This window comes from Etheostoma spectabile, chromosome 9 (assembly GCF_008692095.1).
Source record: "Etheostoma spectabile isolate EspeVRDwgs_2016 chromosome 9, UIUC_Espe_1.0, whole genome shotgun sequence".
Classification (NCBI taxonomy): domain Eukaryota; kingdom Metazoa; phylum Chordata; class Actinopteri; order Perciformes; family Percidae; genus Etheostoma; species Etheostoma spectabile.
In genome coordinates this window covers 12,389,534-12,395,392 of record NC_045741.1, presented here as the reverse complement: position 1 = coordinate 12,395,392, position 5,859 = coordinate 12,389,534, and the positions used below count along the sequence as shown (strand labels likewise).

Here is a 5,859-nt window from a genome sequence, read left to right as displayed (position 1 = left end):
GATCTTTAATACAATATCTACATTACCCATTATCAGCAACCATTCCTCCAATCATCCAAATGCACCTTACGTTTACTTATCTGATATCATTTTAAAAAACTAACTAGAAAAACACTGGCGAAACCTTTTGCAATTATGTAAGCACATAATGTAATCTGAAAACTGCTGCCCTGGTTAAAAAAACAATGCAACAATGATCTCAGCTGGTATTCTGTCTATAATGGAGTGCAATGGAAATATATATATAAAAAATAGATATATATATATATATATATATATATATATATATATATAAATAATGACAATCAATTCAAAGTATTTAAATACATAAATATCAACCAATAGAGAGATACATAATCATCATTAATCTGTATATTGAGTTCAACATAGTCTAGCCTGGTCTCGCGTTGTCAGACCATCCTCGAAGAGGGTGTAGCCTAATAGTTTCAACACCTCATCATGTCTGTTTTTATATAGCCTTTATACAAAAAGCCTATATAATAAGGTCTGACTTTACAATACACACAACATTAGTAGGCTATAATATTTTTGTTTGCGTGCTGTTGCATTGAGATTTTTGTTTAGTCATTTTGCCATCCTTGGCACCTTGGAATTTGTGGCCTGCCTTTTTTTTAACTTTACAGATCCATATGTGTTAACTTTTTGTTGGCTACATTATTAGCTGTTTGGTTTACCACATAAATGAGGAGAGCCTATTTAAACCAAACCCCAAGGTACTACAGTGTATCTTAAATAGCCTACTCTACTAGTGCACTTTACCGGGCTTTTTGGCTTTTATTCTGAAGATATTAAACGGAAGTCGACCTATAGTTTGGCCTGAATTGACAGCAGTCCTTTTTGCGGAACACAACCTAAACAAATAAATGTGTGGATATTTTATATTAATGTTACACCATTTGATCTTCTGTATATTTTTGGAAGACACTTACTTTACAAAAGCACACGAAACTAAGCAGCTCGCCACCGTACACGTTTAAAATAGGTTGTCACGGACAGTGTTCACCTTCAACCGACAGGGGGCGCCATTGTAAATGTAAATGTGGGTTGGAGTGTCCAGCATCGTTCCCTCCTCCACTGGAGCATCTCTTCATCTGACAGTCAGCAGAGGCTGTCCTTCCACGATTTTAACGGTAAGATACTATTTACGATTGCTCAGCTTTCTGCGTGAATAGATAAACTCAAACAAGCTTAAAAGACTTACCGCGAGAGTAGCCTAGGTATTAAATCTGTGTATCGGCTCATCTGTATCAGTAGCCTGGTACTGTGTTGATTTATTAGGGCTATAGAGTGTTGTTGCTGGCGTGCGTTTTCCTCATTCGGGAAGGTTCGCAGCAACTGAATGCAGCGCAAACAAAAATAAAAAATAAGAACAGGTGCGTCGTTTACCTGCATACAGCCAGTATGGGCATTTGTCAATACGATGGTATGTAAGCAGGACGAGCCACTACCTCTGCTGCTGCTGCAGAGTGGCTGCTTGGTCAGCAGCAAAGATGCATCGATGGACATGAGCTACTGTGGTTCAGCTTCCAGAATTCACTGAATTTATGTTCTGGTTTGGTGATCAAGTGATGTTGCAGGAAGGATTGGTGATAGTGGATGGAAGTAGAGGAGGTAGGCTACATGACTTCCTGTCTTGATGTAGCCTGGTGGTAGTGATGGATTTACAGCATGCAATCAACATCACCATCCTCACAGTATGTTATCTTTGCAATCTCCAGTTGCGGGCTTGCTTTAACATTACATTTCTTTACTAAATGAGTGTACCAGAACACCACATCTCATATAAATTGAGTTGAAATTATCTTTTATCTCAGGTTTAATAGTTTAATAATAATTGCCTAATAAGCAGCAGGCGATTCATCCAAAATTAACAAGTAGGGCTGGTGGGGAGGTGTTGTGTTTTCTCACATCCCATCTAAAGCCTAACCAGGAGATGCGTTATAAAGAGGGATTTCTATATGTCTCACATCCCTCATCACCCCCTGATAACATCATATTCTCAAGGGGAGCATGTTTTTCCTTTACTCTGAACAAGGCAGATCCTGCCACCCATGTCCTGAGCTGTGGGGAATCGACACAAGGCCTTGTTTTTGATTGGCTATTACATTACACACGCGGTGCAACAGGATTGTCAGATACTGAACAAGGTCACTGGACAGATTTGAGGAATGAAATGTTAGCGGAAATGCACCCCTTTCTGGAAATCCATTCCTACTTTTTGGACACATTTTCTATTTTCAGAATACATGAAACCAATGATTAAAGTAAAAACAAGAAGAAAAACATCCACTTATTTCTCGTTCATTTCGGACAAACTGCCCAAACCTCTAATCTGGAGGAGTTAATGAGAATCATTCTCCATGCACTGAGCAATGGAGTTTGTCTTTTTAAAGGCAGGCTTTGTCCCAGGAGGCATGTAGCACTCACGGTTGGAGAAGCAGAGGTTGGCGGTGTGGCAGCTCAAAGTCCTGGCCCATGACATGAAACACCCCCTTCAGCGTCCACCCACCTTTTCTCCCAGGAGAAGAACACGGGAGGGAAAAGAAAAGCATGTTGAGCGACAGGCAATGGTGCACTCCAAGAATGAGCGGCATGTCCTGAAGTCTACTTCAGTTGACCTTTCAACAACAAACCCCTTTGTACACACAAGTGTGCCTTCTTTTTAGCAGGCCTGCAGGGTGAAGCAATACTGTTAACCATTTAATCGCACCAAATAAACAGCATGTTAATTAATGAGCTTATAGTGCTGACAGGTGGATTTGGTTACCTTTGGACAGAGCCAGGCTAGCTGTTTTCCCCTGTTTTCCACTCTTTGTGCTAAGCTAAGTTAGCCGGCTGTGGGCTGTAGCTTCACATACAGATATGAGAGTGGTATTAGTCTTATTATTTAACTTGACAAGAAAGCAAATACGTGTATTTCCCAAAACTTTTCCTCAAATTGTTTCATCTCTTAGAGCCCCCAAAACTGAAGGGTATCTTATTCACAAGGTATTAAAACCGAGACATGCAGCAAATCGTCAGCAAATGCTAGACATTTTTGCTTAAGAAATAACTTTAAATGATTAACTGATGATTGTGATCGTTGAGAACATTTTTGTCAGTCGTCTAATTAATTATAATAAGGTGAGGCAATATCTAGATGTGAGCCTCATCACAGGTATGGCCTCAGTTTGAACATAGACGTGATCCTTCCTTCTTTTATTAATATTCCTTTTTATTTGAAAGATTCTTAGAGGTCTGATGGGGTACACCTATTCAGTATTACGTGAAATTAATCAACCTTTTTCAGCTCTTGAACTTACTTTAAGCACCAAGTTCAACTCATTAAAGGCTGTTTTGGCCAGGAAGACTGTCATTGCTTTACTCTCCCATCAGCTAGTGTACTGTATGTATTTTCCCGACAGACATCTTACACAGGCTCTGTTCAGTCGAGGGAATGCTTTTTGTGTGTGTGTGTGTCAGTAAAAGGGGGTTAATGAGATCCTTTATGAGTGTATGCATGTGCATATAATAGATCAGGAGGATTTCTCTCTCTCTCTCTCTCTCTCTCTCTCTCTCTCTCTCTCTCTCTGCATACTTTAGAGCATCTGAGCGACTCCCATTTGATGCATGCTGACGAGGTGGGTGTATCCAGCCCAGCCGCTCTCATGTTAGGAAGAAGGAACTCTTCCATCCTACTCAGTCTGCTCTCTACTCTCCCTGCTCTCCTGTTTCAGCCAGTCTGTCTGCCCTCTAGTGTAGTTCTCTCCTTTCACTCACCACTATTCATCACTATCCAGGATACATTTACACAAACCCACGCAGGTAGACAGAATACCGTCCTAGAGAACTGAAGAGTTTGGCTGATAGATACAGATCTATGTACATTACCATAGAAAGAGCTAGAAAGTGGAGATCTGTAACGGGGCTGTTGAAGCTAAAGTTTTCTCCCCACTACATTTTTTTTGTCCCAAAGGATACCACACGCAGCTGCAGAGGTAAGGGAAGAATAGATGTGGTCTGCACTTTTTGCTATTTCCTACTCTTTATTTTGCTGTTTTGATCTCATTCTTTATTATTTTTTTGTGTGCCTTCTTTTCTCATCCTCCTCTCATACTCTATTCTCAACTGTCAGTTATCGATTGATTCCTTTTGCTGTGTCCTTTTTATTTATTTAATTTTTTTTTACTATTTACGTGCTATTATCCGATGCTGTATATATCCTTTTTCTTTTCTCTCCGTCTCATTTAATGTTATTTGTGGAACTGAATCTACAAACCAGCACCACTTTCCATACATTCCAGCAATGATGTGATGATTCCAGCTTTTTTTTTTTTCATCTTTCTCTCTGTACGCTGATGTTTATTTCTATTCACACTAAACTTTGGGATCTTCTGCATCTGTATGGTAATCAGATGCTGAAAGCGAGGCATGCATGTACACATTTGTACTAATATACTGATAAAGAGAGTCTCTCTTTAGCTTTATCTGTATGTTTATCTTATATGTCTCTCTATACCGCTTGATCCTCTCTCTGAAGCATTTCATTAGCTGGACCAGGTTTCAGTAAAATTCCCTCCTGGCCTAACTAATGTCTTTCAGCTGGAGCCTGACACGTGCACATGTGCTTACGGTTACAATACACACATACTGTGGAAAGCACGCTAACCAGGCAGTGGATGGAGCTGAGAAGAAATAGCAAGTGATGTTTAGAGTGATCATATATGCAACATTTGCATGGTTGCTTGATTCTTAGTGCTCTACATACATTCTCTCTGTATCTTTGCTTAGTTTGCTATCCCTCCATTTCTATTTCTCTCTCCCTCTGATGCAAAACGTCCCTGTCTCTCTCCATCGCTGCTCTTTTATGATCTGCATGTAGTACGTGTAGTTAGTCTTGGTCACTGCTCTGCTTGCCTGCCACAGAGCATTGGCCATGGTTGGTTGGCCAACCGCAGCTACACAACATTAAAAAGGCATAGCGTTCCTGTTACATCGGGCATGTTTACAGGATGCCACATTGTGTGTGTGTGAGAATGAGTGTGTTTTATGCTGTATTCAATGACTTTAAGAACTCTATCCATGCAGGTTAAAGGCCACATTGTTATTCTTACACATGCACGCACACACACACACACACCTCCAAAATATGGCTGACCAGCATTAGTGTGCACTCCAGTCCCCCGCTGTGTGAGTGTGTTTGTGTGTGTGTGTGTGTGTGTGTGTGTGTGTGTGTGAGTGTGATTTTCTTGGAGTTGCAGTGAGATGACTCATACCAGCTCCCATGCTGGTGGCTGTTAGGTCCATTCACTGTAACAATATCATGATGTGTTAATTGCAAATAGGCACTGTCCGATGAAATTGTGTATCTGTAAAATATCAACTTTGCAGGGAATGAAAGCAAGGAAAATAGCCCCTATGGTTGTCAAGTGCAATCTGAGAAGGTTTTTTAAATCATAAATCTCTTAGAATTTTCTTAACGCATAGAGAGCATGCACTCTTTAAATAGAGTCTTGCATTGCATTGGAAAGATTTAAACAATATATTTGTTTTCAACTGAAACATGGCTCCAGGTATGGCAATGTATGTCGTTTGGTCCACGTCTTGGGTCCAGGCTGAAGGATCACAACAACTATTGGATTGATTGGCATAAAATGTGGTTCAGACCCGTCAGGATGAATTGTAATAACTTTAGTGATCCCTGATCACTAATCATCAGGGACAAAAATTTAGGTAGAACTGCAGCATAAAGTAAAGGCTGAATAGTAAAGGCTTAGCTTATTCTGATGGAAAGTGTGTTGAAGCATAGAAACACACACACACACACACACACACACACACACACACACACACACACAC

At 40.3% G+C, this 5,859-nt stretch overlaps 1 protein-coding gene across 3 annotated transcripts in view; it reads left to right on the top strand.

Moving 5' to 3' along the window:
• Positions 1-1,059: 1,059 nt before the first annotated feature.
• kank4 (KN motif and ankyrin repeat domains 4) overlaps positions 1,060-5,859 on the top strand; it is a 72,646-nt gene continuing 67,846 nt past the window's right edge. Inside the window, exon 1 of one of the 3 annotated variants that reach the window (XM_032525853.1) lies at positions 1,060-1,151. The gene's annotated coding sequence lies outside the window, so the exon portion shown is untranslated. Of the gene's footprint in view, positions 1,152-3,589; positions 3,999-5,859 lie in introns of those variants that run through there. The other 2 variants (XM_032525854.1, XM_032525852.1) reach the window with 2 other exon arrangements.